This window comes from Aedes albopictus, chromosome 3 (genome assembly GCF_035046485.1).
Source record: "Aedes albopictus strain Foshan chromosome 3, AalbF5, whole genome shotgun sequence".
NCBI classification, from domain to species: domain Eukaryota; kingdom Metazoa; phylum Arthropoda; class Insecta; order Diptera; family Culicidae; genus Aedes; species Aedes albopictus.
In genome coordinates this window covers 443,005,622-443,022,189 of record NC_085138.1, presented here as the reverse complement: position 1 = coordinate 443,022,189, position 16,568 = coordinate 443,005,622, and the positions used below count along the sequence as shown (strand labels likewise).

The window sequence follows — 16,568 nt, the reverse complement described above, 5'->3', positions numbered from 1 at the left end:
TTTTCACGTTGTTCCAAAATAGCCACTTTTCACTCTCCAGAGACATTAGCTTTGGCAAATGTCTCGCGCTATGACTGCATTTTGGGACGACGACGACGCGACGGTTCTTCTTGGATTTCTTGGAACGTCACCGTCACCGAACACAGCAGCGCGAGGAAAAAAAAGTTCACCGAGAAGATTTTCTTCGTCCTTCCACCGAGCACCACCAAACTACTGTCACGGTAGGGTGGGGCAAAATTGGGAATAGATGAAATTTTGAACCAAAGCCTCTGAAATGTATGTTTTACTGGCTTACCTGTTCGTTTCTGAAATTTCAGCTCATTTAGTGCACAGGATGTACGGTCGCTAATTCTTGAAATTTTCTATAGGAAAAGTTGACCAAATGTGTAAAGTGAAAACAATTTCAAATTTCTGATTTGCTTGTCCTTAGGGAAACTAACGGCATTTCTAATAGAGTTAGAGCACTTATTAAGGAGATTCTATTTTGAACTCTTTTTCGCTATAACTCAGTCAATTTTAGGTAAATTGACCTAATTTTATGAACAGTGAGATTAAATGCCAGATTTTTCTATATAAATTGCCCCAAACAATGTGAGATCCTAAACACTAACTGTTGATATTCCTAAGTAAAGTTTTGATGACCAATCAGTCTTGACAAGGTTTTTTAGAACCGTCATAAAACCCAATACCTTTTATTTGGGTTTTATGATGGTTTTCAAACCTCTCACATAGACTACTTGGGATTTTGTTCGAATTTCACTCGACCTTAAGGTGAAGGTTGCTCGAGATCATAATAATAAGCTTGGCTCCTGCTCTAATAACCCTCTCAACCACCCACTCAAAACAAACAAATCAGACGGCGCACAGTGTAGTGTGACTTGGTCAAATAAACTAACAAAAACGTTCCAAAATGAGCTGTATTAAAATAGCAGTTGTACCTTTGAATTTTGGCACACATATGATTTATTGCATATGCCCACCAACACAATTTGTTCTTATAAAATATTTTTAAATTTATTTAAATCCCTACTTTGCCCAATATTTTCACCAATTATCCCATTGTGCACCACTTTATTTACGTTTTTGTTGACAACTCTCTCCTCTCTTCTCTCGTACTTTTTCTCTCTGACCGTAGAAAACTACCGTGTTATGGGGTGACATTAATTGAAGTAATTTCAACTCATAAACAGCGAACGATTGTTCTCTTATCTATTGAAATCACATTGGCAGTATGATATTTAAAATAGTTAAAAAGATTAACAAAATAACAGCCTTGTTCGTGATAAACATGAACTGCGGTTTAATCAATTTCACCGTACGTTGAACAATACCACTCAGTTTAACGGTACGCTTTTCCGTTTTAGCGAACCGCGATGTAAATTGATCCGGGTTTCCGGCCACAAAAGTGGAAAACGCGTAAGTTTTTCGCGATAAACGGTAGGTCAGGCGAAAGTGCGGACAATTTCACGTAATCGATCAACTTATTACAGTGCTGTGTTGTATAGAAGACTGTTAAAAAGTGATTTGAAAATAAGGGTGACGCCCTTGTCGAAGAAAAAAAAGTGCAATGTGTGCTACATTTTGGCACGAAATTGTGAAAATATTGTAAAAACTGCAAAGCAGTACTTCCTAACGGATGAAAAATATAGTTGTCTACCACAAGTAGCAACCTGAGTGCAATTTGAGAAGGTAAGCAAGTATAATTTTGAGAAATTGTTCGCTATCTTCCGCGCTTCTCGAATACTATGGTGAGGGGAGGGAGGTATAAGGGAGAGAGTGGCGGCCATACTCGCTGCCATTTTGTAACCCCTGCAACTATGTCCTTAAATGCAGAATCTTTTCTTGTTTTTTGAACGACGTATGATAGCATATTTGGTAATGCCCAAGATTTAACATTCCAGAAAGATGGGGATCGCCTTATAAGGACCTTTGGGGTGATCGAATAGCAAATCCGAACGATCTCTGCAGTGCAGTCAGATCTATCGTAGTCCACCCACGTCAATAGTTTTAACCCTTCAATAGTCGCGCTCTTGTATTTTAAACAAGATTTTGAAATAGCTTGCTTTTTGTACACCCCAAGTAACATTTGTAAGTCAAATAGACTATAAATGTTTCTTAAAACTATCACAAAAGCAATATAAATGGCATTAGGTTTTATGACGGTTCTCAAAACCTCTACAAAGCTCATTTGTCATCAAAATGTTACTTGGTACAGCATCAGTGTACTGCTAGGCGTGGATCAACCGAAGGTTTACCTGCCAGAACGTGCACCATTTCGGGCCATTCCACTGTGCCCGAACGAAGAAAGATTAACATAAAGCGTATTCAGGGCAGTTAAGGCGAGCTTTAAGGAGAGTTTAAGTGAAAAATAGTTGAGGAGGGAGCTTAGGGGCGCTCAAGGCGAGTTTTTAAACACTATGAATGAAGTTCAGGCTCACACAGCCTCATGTTCGGTCAAAGCAGTCTAAATGACTGTTTAAAGGTGGTACAAAAAGGTTTTCCCAATTATTTTTTTTTAAACTTTCCAGAATCCCCCTACAGCATCCAAAAACCCCTGAAACCCAATGAAACTCTTCAAAACGTCGGGAAACGCACAAAAGCCCTCATGAAACCCATCAAAAACTTTTTTAAAAGCCCCCCCAAATCCAACTGAATCCTCTCACCTCGAAATGCCTACAAACTACTTCAAACCCCTCAAAACACCCATCATAGACCCTTTAGATTTCCCTTAAATACAATAAAAAGCACATCTAAATCCACTGTAGCGCATTGAAACGCCATCAAATCCCACATAAAACTCCATTAGACTCCCGTAGGCTTCCCTTGAGGTCTACGAAACCTCCCTCCCTCAAAACTCCCTGAAAAAGTCTGAAATCTCTTGAAACCCATAAAAAAAAACACCTCCTGAGACCCTCCTAGAGATATGTTGATGCTTCTGAAGCCGGTTAAAACTTCCTGAAATTCCCCGTTCACTACCCAAGCAACACACATGTTATATAAGAGTTACGACAGCACAAGTTTTGGTTGTATAGAAGTTAATTTTACGTAATTCTAACATTTTTTGGAATAACGTCAAATAATCTTCTATATAACCAAAACCTGCACTGTCGTAACTAATATATAACATGTGTGTTGCTTGGGTAAAAAGCCTTGAAACAGATTGGGATTCCTCAGACACTCCCCTGAGGCCACACCCAATTATCATTTTGATGACCCGTTGGTTTTGTAGAGGTTTTGAGAACCGTCATAAAACCTATTATCTTTTATTTTTGTTTCATGATGATTTTAAGAACCTGTTTAAGTCTGTTTGACTTAAAAATGTTACTTGGGTAGAGACTTCGCCTAAACTGAAATTAAGCCTCATGAAATCCCCTAAAACCTCTAGAAACACTTTGTAACGCCTTGAACTACATTGCTACCCCTATGAAGCCCCTCTGAGACTTCCTCAGTTTTACAAACTCAAACTTTACTTACTAAGACTTTATGTAAGAATGCCAGGTAAAGAAGCCAAGAATGCGTTCAAAGGAGATAGCAAAAGAAGGTCCCAGGAAGACCTAAGGGAGGCATGGGTGAATGGGTGAACTAGGTGGTCCTAAAGGGGGAGCTATAGGTGGTCTTAGGAAAGATTTTAAATGAGTGCCGGAAGAGTTTCAGGGAGTTACAGGAGGCTTCCAAAGGATTTTCAGAAGGTTTCAAGCGTGCTTCAGATGGCTCTAGGGTTGCATGGACATTCAAGAAGATTTAGAGGTATTTAAGGATTCCAAGAGGGTTTCCGAGTAGTTTCAGGTGGTTTTAGGGGCATTGTGGAACTTTTAAATGCATCGGGGGTGATGGGTTGTTGGTTTTCAGTGGGCGTTTCAAGGAGTTTCATAGGCGTTTTATGGGTTCCAGGGGGTGTAAGGGGACTCTGGAGCGTTTCAAAGTATCCCAAAGGGATCTCAGTGGATTTCAAAAGCGTTTCAGGGGCTCTAAGCGGATGTTACAGGATTTCAATTTTTGAGACCTATAGGTCTCTTGAGGAACATTTCTATTTTTGCAAAATAAGGGAGGGTTTATACTGTAAGCTTTTCTGAAACACTTCTGAAGTCCATTGTAATTTGCTGAAGAATTCTGCGACCTAAGACCCTCGCAAGCTTCTCTTAAAGTCCACTGGAGCCCCCTTATATTTCCTGAAATCCCGCGAAACTTACAAATACTGATTGAAACCCTCCATAAAACCGCCGGAGACGCCTTTGAACTTTCTTTGACTCTTGCGTGGCTAGTAAGGTACCCAGGTACCTGTTTTGTTTACAACTCTTGATATACAAATGGTTTTAGTATTAGGAAGTTGAATCTCTGCTACATTTTAGAGCACCTGAATATGTATCTATTGGTGGAGTTGACTAAATTTGAAAGTGATAAAAGTTAGGGGGGTCTCCGAATTTGCCGGCAGGATTTTGAAAATTTTGGGATCATTCAACCCAAAAATTCATTTTTTTTTTTTCGAGATTCGAGTAGACTGTGACCACCGTGGGTTTCGGAAAACATGGCTTTTCGGAAACATGTCCTTATACTATACTGATCTTGTTTGGCTTGGATATCTTAAAGTGTATGAAGTCAGCAATGGCAAGAAACATGTTTCAAAATTACAGATTGGAGCTTTCTATTTGCCGAGGCAAGTTTAGGACGATTGATATCCAAATCTCTACTGACCTACTGAAAATCCCATGCATTGGCATGTATAAGAATAAGTATCTAGAGTTCCAGATTTTCCAGCATCTACGGTTCGCTCGATAGATAATGAGTTTCTGAGTTTAAAGGCCTGAAACTCTCTAAGACTTTTTGGAATCAACTGCAACGCATTTAAAGTTTAGAAATCCCCTGAAGCCCCCTAAGAACCCCGAAACCTTTCAAAACAACTTGTAATGCATTGACACTCCTCAGAAAACCCTTCAGACAGAAACTCCAGCAGTTTTCCATACTTAAACTCTACTGAAGCCCTCTGAAAGCATTACAACGCCTTTGCAATCCCTCTGGAGCTTCCAAGAAAGCCCCTGAAGCCTTCTGAAACCCCTGAAAGACATCCTTAAAACTCGCCTGAAACAATCCTGAAACTTCTTTGAAGAACCCCTCTGAAATTCCGCATAGCATTCCTTTACAGTTTCTCGACTTGCCGCCGTTCTTAAACTGCCCTACGACCTGTAAGCCTTAATGGGATGGGAGCAACAAATGGTCACCTCAGGGAGGTTTTTAATGGGTTCCAAAGGAATTTCAGAAGATTACAGGAGGTTTCGAAAGGGTTTCTGAGTGTTTCATGTGACTTTTATGAGTTTCAGGTGGTTTGTAGAGGACATTTTAGGGGGTTTAAAGTGTATTTCTGGGGGTTTCATAAAAATTTCAGGGGCCATGTGGGGTTTAAGAAGGACTCATGGACATTTGAAGGGGTTTCCAACGGCTTTAGCAACAGGGAAGATGGTTTAGGTGGTTTCAGGAGGTTTTCAGGGGCACTATAGAAGGGGGATCAGGTATCAGTAGGTCGGCTCTAGAGGCACGTTCTCCTCCATTCAAAGGGGATACCAGGGGGATTGGGATTTCAAAGGGCTACATGGACGTTTCCTGAGGTTGAAATGGGGTTCCCAGGGTAAATTCTGGGGGATAGGGAACGTCCAGAAATTACGTCACACTTTAGAGGGGAGAGGGGTTCAGAAAAGTGTGGCAACCCATACAAAAATTTCAGAGGTCTCATACAAAAAGTGTGACATAGGAGGAGGGGGGTTGAAAATGGGCATTTTTTTGTGTGACGCAATTTATGGACGTGCCCCTATATGAATTATCAGGACCGTATGAAGGGGGTTTCAGAGGGTTTTTAGATGCGTTTCAGGGAGATTCATCGAGTCTCAGAGACGTTTCTGGGGGCTACAGTGATTTTTAGGTTCATTCCTGGGATATCTGGAGAGACTTACGGACACTCCAATGGGCCTTAGGGTGGGTTCCAAAAGTGTTTCAATAAACTTTTCAAATATTTCTTATCGACATTTTAACGCGAGACTATTTTAAATCGAGACTTACAGTTTTACCTTCCTTACGACCAACACCTTAGAACCAACACTTTGTAATTTGTCGAGAGAGTGACTCCATCGCCCATCAGGTAAGAGGGTTCAAGGGTTTCGAGAGGGGGTTTTTGAGCAGGTTCATGTGGTTTGAGGGGCGTTTTATAGGATTTCAAGTGCATTTCCCGAGGAATTCATGGAGTTATCTGAGACGTTTCTACGAGTCCCAAGCAACACACATGGTTACAAAACAGTCACGGCAGCGCATGTAAGGGTTGCACAGAGGTCACTGTGATTTCCTGCGCAACCATTACCTGCGCTGCCATGATTGTTTTGTAACCATGTGTATTGTTTGAAGTTTCCGGGGGTTTCAACTTCATTTCAGGGAGTCCCTGTGGATTTCTGGCTGAATTCAGAAGCGTTTCAAAGGGTGTCAGGGGCGTTGCAATGAGTTACAAGGAGGGGGCTTGCAAAGTAGGAGAACTTTAAGAAGTTTAAGAGGAGAACTTTAAGAAGTTTAAGAGAGTTCAGGGTCATTTGAGGAGGCCACAGTTGGCATCAGGTTATCTATCTTAAGGGTGTTTCAAAAGGTTTCATGTGTCTCCAATAGCTTGAGGGGGTTTCAATGGTGTTTTCCGGGGTCTCAGGAGCATTTCAGGGGACCTCGGGAGGTCTCAGGGGGTTTTCAGAGGCGTTTTGAACAGGGCCTCTCTTAGAGTTTCATGCTGATGAGGCGTTTGATAGGGTTTCAGTAGTGTTTCGGACCCCCTGAGATCCATGGAATTTACCAGAGGTCTCTGGTGGTTTCAGGGGATCTCATGTGGTTTGATATTGTTTCAGAAGTTGGTAAAGGGTGCTGCCTGGGAGCTCTTAATCCTTCTGAAATTCCCTTTAAACTCAATCGCTTCAATCCTCTTAAAATAAGTCTGAAACCCCTATGATCCACCTGGAAACCTCTGAAGTCTCCCTGTGACCCTTTAAAACACACTTGATATCTTCCAGGAAAACTTTTCATAAGTGCACGAAACTCCCTGAAACAATCTGATACCCTTTTCAATTCCTCTGGAACCCCATTCTTTCTTCTCTCGTAAAACTTCTGGAGCTTCTTTAGTCCCATCTCAAACCTCGAGAAACAAAATCTGTTCTAAGAATAACCATAATTTCAGAAGGATTTATGGTAGAAGGGAGTTCAATTTAAAGTCTCTTCAGAGAGGAGTGAAGAGATAACTAAGAGGAACCTAAAAGAGAGCAAAATGGGGTCTAAGAGAATTTTAAAACAACGGAGACATAGGTCCCAAGACGGGGGAGCAAAATGGGCACTCAGATTGCCGAGTCTCATAGAGGTGTAAATCGGGAAAACAAGGAAGTCGAGTCTCAGGGGAAATGGTGGGGAGACAGGGGAAGGCATTTGCTGCATAACCCCCAAAATAATAGCAAAAAGAAGTCTTCGTAAGACGTTAGACAAGGAAGCAAAAGGAAACTCATTATCATGGCAGTTGAAAGGGGTTCAAGGGGGCATGCATTAAGTACGTCACAGTCCTAGGGGGGAGGGGGGGGGGGGTTTGCGAAAGTGTGACAAGCAATGTATTAGGCATAGGAAAAACCCGTACGAAGGGGGGAGGGGGGTTGAGAATTCTCAATTGTAGCGTGACGTACTTAATGGATGCCCCCCAAGAGGTTTTGATGGGCTTGAAAAAGGTATCTCAGGGGAATGTGAGAAGAGATAAAAGAGAGTCTTTTGGAGTTTTAAAGGAAGCTCAATAATATCTCAAGAGAAAATCCCTTATGAAGGTCCCTAATGTGATCAAGACGTCAGAAAGTGGTTCTCAGCGGAGTTTAAGTACATAGGTGAACCCTGATAGCTTTTTTCATTCCTTTAAAACCCTCAGGGACACCCTTTGACCCCCTATTTTAAATCCTCGTATGTCTACCAAACTGCGCAAGTCCGATCATCCTAAACACCCCTGAGACCAACCTTTCGGCTTTTCGTTCGTGACTGGTGGTTAATTCCTATATCAGCACGCATGGTTCATGATTTGCATGCCTTGCATTCCTCACAACTACACGCGTGAACGCGCGAGCGTTAAAAAGCGTCAGTGAGTTTCTCTTCCTGGCTACATGAGAGTTTGGTGAACTAAGCAAATACCCTGGGGTTCCTTAAACAAGAAACGGATCATCCGTATTGCCCAAAAGCTGCAGTAATGATGGAAAAATGCATTCTCTTTGTGGTATGGTGGAAATCGCAGGGGTTTCCAACTAAATATCCACGATTCATGATGCAAATCAGCGAAAAGCAAGCGTTAGGAGCATTTTTACCTAATTATAGTGCCCCAGGGTTTCACTATGTGAACTGGATTGGGCAAATAAGGACAGTGATTTAACAATGTATTTGATCAACTGATATGAAGGAGACACTGAACGCTATGAGCTGCTCGAAAGCATAGCCCTTTGTGAGCTCTTTTACCTTTGGCGTTTCTATAGCTAATATTCATTGAGTTAGCTCAATATGATCCCGGTTTCACGACTAGCAGTTAAATATGGTGATCATATAGTAGTCAATGAGTGGTGACCTTTGACTGTCTCTCATTCTCAATCAAAAGCTTCGAGGCTAATGGCAATTACCACATAATTATCAATTGAGTATAATCATCACTAATTATTATCACATTTCAATATTGAAATATTTGGTTTTTCAAACAAGCTCAGCCGTTTCTAAACAGTGTATCTTACGGTGTTGGCAGGTCGTTCCCATTTCACGAATAGATTCATCATTCTAAGAAGGAGATAAATTCGGCAAGTCAGCATCTCATTTAGCCAAATATTTAAAACCAACATTTTCCATAGATTTGGTCACTAACGTTGAGTCGTTGAGCGGTACTTCTCATGCACTAAATTATCCAAAAACTTCGATTTACCTTGGTCACTAAAACTTACATTTCGGAGAGTGAGGTTCAAAATTCCAGACTATCCACATTCCCCAAATAACCTGAAGGACCACTCTAACAGTTGCTTTTCGTCCTCGCTGAATCAACACAGGCACACATACAGACTCGTAGGTAGGAACGCATTCGAATTCGCGTGAGATCCGAACGAAGGCTGTTCAGCCAAACTTCGTCTTCTTTGGCACTGACTGTCTCGATGTCATGGATGCTGCTGACTGCCAGTGGCCAGCGTTGGCACGAGCGAGCACTGAATTTCTGGCCACTGGTCCAACGATGAGGTCCCCGAGTAGAGATTCGAGATAGAAATCAATTTTCACTATGCACTGGATCTCTCCGGGCTCTCACAGTATTGATTTTATGAGCATCAAAAATTCATCACACACAAGCTGATTTTTCCGAGCCAGGCCAGCACACACGACGAGAAGAAATTTGCGCTTTCGCACTTCCTCCGCACTCGGGCTGCCGTTGGTCGCCACAAAATCTCTGCAAAAACTCGAAATTCACACACTTGCTCGAGCTTCGACTTCTTCTTACTAGGTCAATTCCTTCCAGCGCGAGTCCCGAATCTATTTCCACGAACAAAAAACTCGCCAAAATTTCATCAGCGGTTAACGGCCCACCACGATTAACCGAGAACAGTAGAGAAAAAAAACTATATCCTCACTCAAGTACCAACAAAGTAGGGAAAAATGCTAATTCTCACTTTTTTTTATTATAACACACTATTTCACGCTTTCTGTGTGGTTCTCCCACGGTTCCGTCTAAACCATGCTCTAGATAAGAGGTTTTCCCCTGTGAGTTGGAGGAGAGCACAGATCAACACACACAACACGCGGATCAACCTCTAAGCACTCGGAAAAACCTTCGACTTCGCACACGTCCGCCGCAAGACTGATCCGTCGCACACCGAGACACGACCGACAGCGACGGTCACGGTATTTTCCTCCTTGGGAAAACTCGTCGCGGAAAATGCTTTCCCGTTTTTTCACACAACTCACATTTCACTCAGAGAAATTGGCAGCCACCGCCGGAGCACAGATTCTGCACCAACACCAACTCGCGCTCAATTCCTCCTGATGATGTACACACGCTCAACGCACCGCCGCCGCACCGAGCGCGCAGTAATATGGTTTCGTTTCGTCGTCGTCGTCGTCGTCTTCGTCGTCGTTCGAATCGACCTCACAAGGAGAGCACGCAAGTTTCGCTTTCGCTAGAATCGGCAGTTGAAAATAAACTGACACCCTAACGGCCAACCGGAGGTGATCCAACGTTGGTGACTAGCATGGTGGCGCTCACCTTCAGTGCGGAAAATCCGAAGGAAAACCGAAAGAAACGGTCAGCCAGCATGAATGGGCGGCATGGGAACTCTTCTAGAGGGGATCTCACTCTCCCGGTGAGCGGTGAGCATAATGTTATCACACCATAAGTTTACCTTATGGGAAAAATGCAAACACAACATAGGAGGCTTTGACCAAGCAAGAAAGGTGCACTTGCATGTGGCCCACTAGGTACTGCAGCAGCGCAGCGTGGTAGACGAGTTCACAGTGCAGCAGTGACGTGATGACAAGTCGGTAAGGGGTGAGAATGAGAGCTAAATGTGAGAATGACCCTTCCGTAGCTACCACGCACTGCACTGACTGGGTAGGCCACTGTTGTCCCTTTTGAGCGCACTCGTACCTATAGCAAGTTGAATGGTTAGTTAGGTGCTCCACGCTCCAGTGGGCATGGGAACATCCTGATCGAGGCTGAAGGGTTGGGATGATCGAAATTAGTGCTGGAATAGGGAATCGCGCCACTTGGGCGGCGGTTCTATATTCGTCTGTTTTCCACTACAACTCAGTCAAATTTGAACCAATTGGCACAACTTTTGGAATGTGGTGAGATAGGGATAGTATCTACCCGAGTACAACATTTCAAGTCAATTGGTTCAAAATTGACTGAGTTATAGTGGCAAACAGACGAATATAGAACCACCGCCCAAGTGGCGCGATACCCTATTTACATTTTTTTTCCTCCCTTGATGATGTTTTTTTTGTTGCTTGTAAATTACAGAATGTTTGATGCTTACTGTTGGTAGCAGGACTGATATTGTTGTTCGTACACATTTTTTTCGGCACTACAGTCAAAGAAACTTTGCGTTGATTCTTTTAAATCATCGCCAACGATTCGGCCCTTGCTAAGACCTTCTTCAGAGCCTGAAATTTTATTTGTTAATAATTTGGGGACATTTCAAAAGATACTTTTCCCAAATTTCTAACATTGCACTTTCGATCTAAATTAACAAATCATAAATGTTTTCTTTGACTGTAATACCGAAAAAAAGATGCTTACTTTACTGTGAAACGTCTAAGGAATTAAGAAATTAAATAAATTTAGCTATTATATCTCCTGAGTTCGTACGGCAGAAATTTCATTCGATGTATTCTTTCAATACGTGGCCTACTTGTTTAATTTCACCTTCTATAAATTTTCACACTTGTTCGCTACTTAGCGAATATTATCATATCTATCATTTCATTATCCACTTTGATCTTACTTACTTACCGATCAGGCTTAGGCCGGGGTGGCCTCTGCTGTACATAGTAGCCGCCTCCATTCCACTCGGTCCATGGCTGTTTGTCTCCAGTTCCGCACTCTGCGTAGGGTCCGCAGATCGTCCTCCACTTGGTCGACCCACCTAGCTCGCTGCGCTCCACGTCTTCTTGTACCGGTCGGATGACTCTCGAGAACCATTTTAGTTGGGTTGCTATCCGACATCCTGATGACGTGACCCGCCCACCGTAGCCTCCCGATTTTCGCGGTATGGACGATGGTTGGTTGTCTCAGCAGCTGATGCAGCTCGTGGTTCATTCGCCTTCTCCAAGTCCCGTCTTCCATCTGCACTCCGCCGTAGATGGTACGCAACACCTTCCGTTCGAAAACTCCAAGGGCGCGTAGGTTCTCTGCACGTAGGGTCCATGTTTCGTGCCCATAGAGGACGACCGGTCTAATCAGCGTTTTGTAGATGGTTAACTTCGTGTTACGGCGAACTTTATTCGATCGTAGAGTTCTGCGGAGTCCAAAGTAAGAACGATTTCCTGCCACAATGCGCCTGTGAATTTCTCTGCTGGTGTCGTTGTCGGCAGTCACCAATGAGCCCAAGTACACGAATTCTTCAACCACCTCGATTTCATCACCGTCGATATGAATTCGGGGTGGCGGGCGCGGTGATTCCTCCCTGGAGCCCTTTGCCATCATGTAGTTTGTCTTCGACACATTAATGACTAATCCGATTCGCCTGGCTTCACTCTTTAGTCGGGTGTACGTTTCCGCCATCGTCTCAAATTTACGAGCTATAATATCAATATCATCAGCGAAACCAAGCAGCTGAACGGACTTCGTGAAAATCGTTCCACTCGTGTTTATCCCCGCTCTCCTGATTACACCCTCCAAAGCGATGTTGAACAGCAAGCACGAAAGACCATCTCCTTGCCGTAACCCTCTGCGAGATTCTAAGGGACTCGAGAGTGTCCCTGATACTCGAACTACGCACATCACTCGATCCATCGTCGCCTTGATCAACCGTATCAGTTTGTCCGGGAATCCGTATTCGTGCATAATCTGCCATAGCTGTTCTCGATCGATTGTTTCATACGACGATTTGAAATCGATGAACAAGTGATGTGTGGGCACGTTGTATTCGCGGCATTTCTGCAACACCTGGCGGATGGCGAACATCTGGTCCGTTGAAGCGCGTTCACCCATAAATCCAGCCTGATATTGTCCCACGAACTCTCTTGCAATCGGTGATAGACGGCGGCATAAAATTTGAGAGAGTATCTTGTAGGCAGCGCTCAGTAGTGTGATCGCGCGATAGTTCCCGCAATCCAACTTGTCGCCCTTTTTGTAGATGAGACACACGAACCTTCAATCCATTCCTCCGGTGATACTTCCTCCTCCCAAATCTTGGTAATGACCCAGTGTAGTGCTCTCACCAGTGCTTCTCCACCGTATTTTAGAAGCTCGCTTGGTAGTTAATCAGCTCCAGCGGCTTTGTTGTTTTTCAACCGGCCAACCTCCTCTTTCAATCTCTTGGAGGTCAGGGGCCGGAAGTCTTTCGTCCTGTGCACATACTCCTAGATCTGTTACCATGCCACCTTCGGTACTTGCAGCGTCGCCATTGAGGTGCTCATCATAATGCTGCCGCCACCTCTCGACCACCTCACGCTCGCTCGTGAGAATATTCCCGTAATTATCTCGGCACATGTCGGCTTGTGGCACGAAGCCTCTGCGCGAGCGGTTCAGCTTCTCGTAGAACTTTCGTGTGTCCTTAGCGCGGTACAGCTCTTCCATCGCTTCGCGATCTCGTTCTTCCTGCTAGCGCTTCTTCATCCGGAAGAATGAGTTCTGCCTGTTCCGCGCCTGTCTGTAACGTGCCTTATTCGCTCTCGTGCGGTGTTGCAGCATTCTCACCCATGCTGCATTCTTCTCGTTTTTTCAACTGTTCTTATTCGCCGTCGTACCAGTCGTTTCTGTGATTCGGAGTCGCGAAGCCTAGTGCTGTAGCCGAGGTACTACCTATGGCGGATCGGATGTCCCTCCAGCCATCTTCAAGTGTAGCTACGCCAAGCTGCTCTTCCGTTGGTAGGCCACTGCTAACTGCTGCGCGTAGTCTTGAGCCATTTCTACGTTACGCAGCTGCTCGATGTTGAGCCGCGGCGTTCGACTTCGACGCGTGATAATTACTGTCGAAAGTTTTGAGCGCATGCATACAGCGACTAAGTAGTGATCCGAATCTATATTCGCACTGCGGTATGTGTGGACATTGGTTATATCCGAGAAGAATTTACCGTCGATTAGAACGTGGTCGATTTGGTTTTCTGTTTGATGGTCGGGTGATCTCCAGGTGGCTTTGTGGATATCTTTGCGGGGCAAGAAGGTGCTTCGGACTACCATAGCACGCCACGGGAGGCTGCAAAATTTACGCATCGCTGGCCGTTATCATTCGATACGGCGTGCAGGCTGTTTTGCCCAATTACCGGTCTGTACATTTCCTCATTCCTACCTGCACGTTCATGTCGCGTAGAACGCTTCTTTCTCGTCATCGGGTCTCCCTTCGTATGGGCAGTGGACTTTGATGATGCTGTAGTTGAAGAAAAGGCCCTTAACTCTCAACATGCACATCCTTGCGTTGATCGGCTGCCACCCGATCACACGTTGTCGCATTTTGCCCAACACTATAAATTCTGTTCCCAGTTCATTGGTGGTGCCACAGCTTTGGTAGAAGGTAGCCGCTCGATGATAGCTTTTCCACACTTTCTGTCCAGTCCAACAAAGTTCCTGCAACGTCACGATGTCGAAATTGCGGGGATGTAGTTCGTCGTAAATGATCATGTCACATCCCGCGAAACCTAGTGACTTGCAATTCCATGTTCCAAGTTTCCAATCGTAGTCCTTATTACGTCGCGTGGGTCTTTGCCGATTGTATCGAGTCGTATTTTCTCCTATGTTATTCGCAATGGGGATTTTTACGGGTGGCTTATTAGGCCTACGTCAACACTCCTGTCTCATCGGAGGGCCATCGTGCCAGTTCTGTTTAACGTCTTAACCAACACTGGGACGACCACGCTGATGAGGCTACCACCTTGGATCTAGCTGGGCGTGGTGCAGCGTTTCATACTCAGTCGCTGGATGCCAGAACAGACGCTGTTTGAGCCGCACCTCCTTGGTGAACAGACGCTCGAGACATACCTCCTCAATCTAGCTGAAGACAGAAGGAAAACAGTGCGCAGGCTGCACTACCAGCTAAGCACACAACTCTTAGCTGGCGGTCTTTGTCATCGTTTGACCCGTGTTAGCATGAGGTAGGAACTTGTGAAGATCAGAGCTATGTTGGACGCTCTCCTTATCGACTCATCGTTCTGCAGCCCAGACTAGAAAGCACATACAGGCTAATATGTCTTAGGGTGGCCAGTGTATACCGGACCATCTCGAAAGACGCGGTATGCGTGCTAGCGGGCATGATGCCGATAACACTAGTGCTGGCCGAGGATTTTGAGTGCTACGAAGAAAGAGGTACAAGAGGTACGCGACGAAACGCCAGAATTTCGTCCATGATGAAATGGCAGAGAGTCTGGGACTCTTCGACCAAGGACACACAGGCTCATACCAAGCGTGTCCCGGTGGAAAGGCCTCACGGCGAAGTGCAAAGATCGAGCATATGAGAGTATGCGGTAAGGATACTACTCCCGAAAACATAGTAGAGAGGTTGTGTAAGGGGGTGGACGAGTGGAACGTCGTGTCAGCCATGGTATCCACAATCGTGCTTCATCTCCAGAGGACAGTGTATCGAGTTGGCCCCCTAGAGGACAGCTATATGTGATAGCTGACGTTTGACAGTGAGAGTGCGCAAATACGCCCCCCTCCCCTCTACGAAGCCATCCCTACCGGGCGTACCGCGGAGGCAAGGTAAAGTAGTGACAGAATGAGGTTGCCAACCAACAGATTTCCCCATTCTATAAAAATAAATACCAACGACCCGGTGGCTCGGCAGGGCAATCGGAGCCCCACGATAAGTTCCGGTGAACGCGTGTTCCGAGAAGGTGTCCCGTACCCAGAACAAGGTGGCAAACCTTCAGTACGAACGGTGCAGAGGCCATCATTGATGTGACCTTCTGGAGCCTGGTTCTAAACCCTAAGCCGGCATTTGTGGAGCGATTGCTTATGGAGGGTAAACCCGACGATATATCCAGCGATGATCTAGTCGGAACCCTAAGCCGTGCATGTGACGCCGCTATACCAAGGCGATCCCTATCCAGAAATTAACGCAAACCGGTGTACTGGTAGTGTCCAGAAATCGCAGAACTCCGCGCATCCTGCCTAATAGACTGGCCCAAATACAAAAATGTCCAAAAATTCCACGGGGCACCCTCTAGAATCGTGCCTTTGTATGAGAAGAACAATCTGTGAAAGATTCAGCTCAATCGGTTTAAAACTGAGCTGGCGCAAATGAGTTGACGGTTTGTATGGGATTTTCAGTCCAAATATATGGGAAATTGGATGACCTACAGTCTCTCACTCAGTACGCCGGTTCAGCGAGTTCGATTTAGCTCAGAATTGAAAGAATGGTAGTTGATGCCCTAAGGCAGCGGTTTTCAGATCGTGCACCGCGGTGCACTTGGTGCACCGCGAAGCCATGACAAGTGCACCGTAGCACTTCAGAAAAGTATTGCATATTTAAGTTTAAATTTAAATTCATTTCCTATTTCATGAAGATATAATTATAACAACTGAACTATTGCAATGTGCTCCAAGGAACTGAGAGTAATATTTTAACTATTCCAGCCGGCGAGTTAAACGCTAAAAAAACTCAGAAAAAAACTTACTAATATATCTGTGGTTTTGCTTAATACCAGAGAAGGAATCTATCACTGATCACGAAATCAGGTGAACACACAAGTCCTTCCAAATTAATAAGAGTGCCTGGAAGTAATTTATCAAATATATTGTCAATATATGCCAATGTTCTGAAAATAAAGCTGCCAAGCCAAGTGTCTTGCTAAAATTTTTAAGAAATCCAGTAAATGTCTTGGAAAAACGTCTATCAATAGTTTTCTAG

The 16,568-nt window shown here is 44.4% G+C and overlaps 2 protein-coding genes across 14 annotated transcripts in view; one reads left to right on the top strand and one right to left on the bottom strand.

The window, feature by feature from the left end:
- The window catches only part of LOC109425937 (hemicentin-1), a 365,357-nt gene extending 355,139 nt beyond the window's left edge, over nt 1-10,218 (bottom strand). For 7 of the 13 annotated variants that reach the window (XM_062856654.1, XM_062856658.1, XM_062856657.1 and 4 more), the window contains exon 1: nt 9,675-9,956. The gene's annotated coding sequence lies outside the window, so the exon portion shown is untranslated. The other 6 variants (XM_062856649.1, XM_062856650.1, XM_062856648.1 and 3 more) reach the window with 6 other exon arrangements.
- Nucleotides 1-16,568, top strand: part of LOC134289911 (uncharacterized) — a 151,511-nt gene that overhangs the window by 48,886 nt on the left and 86,057 nt on the right. The window lies entirely within an intron of this gene.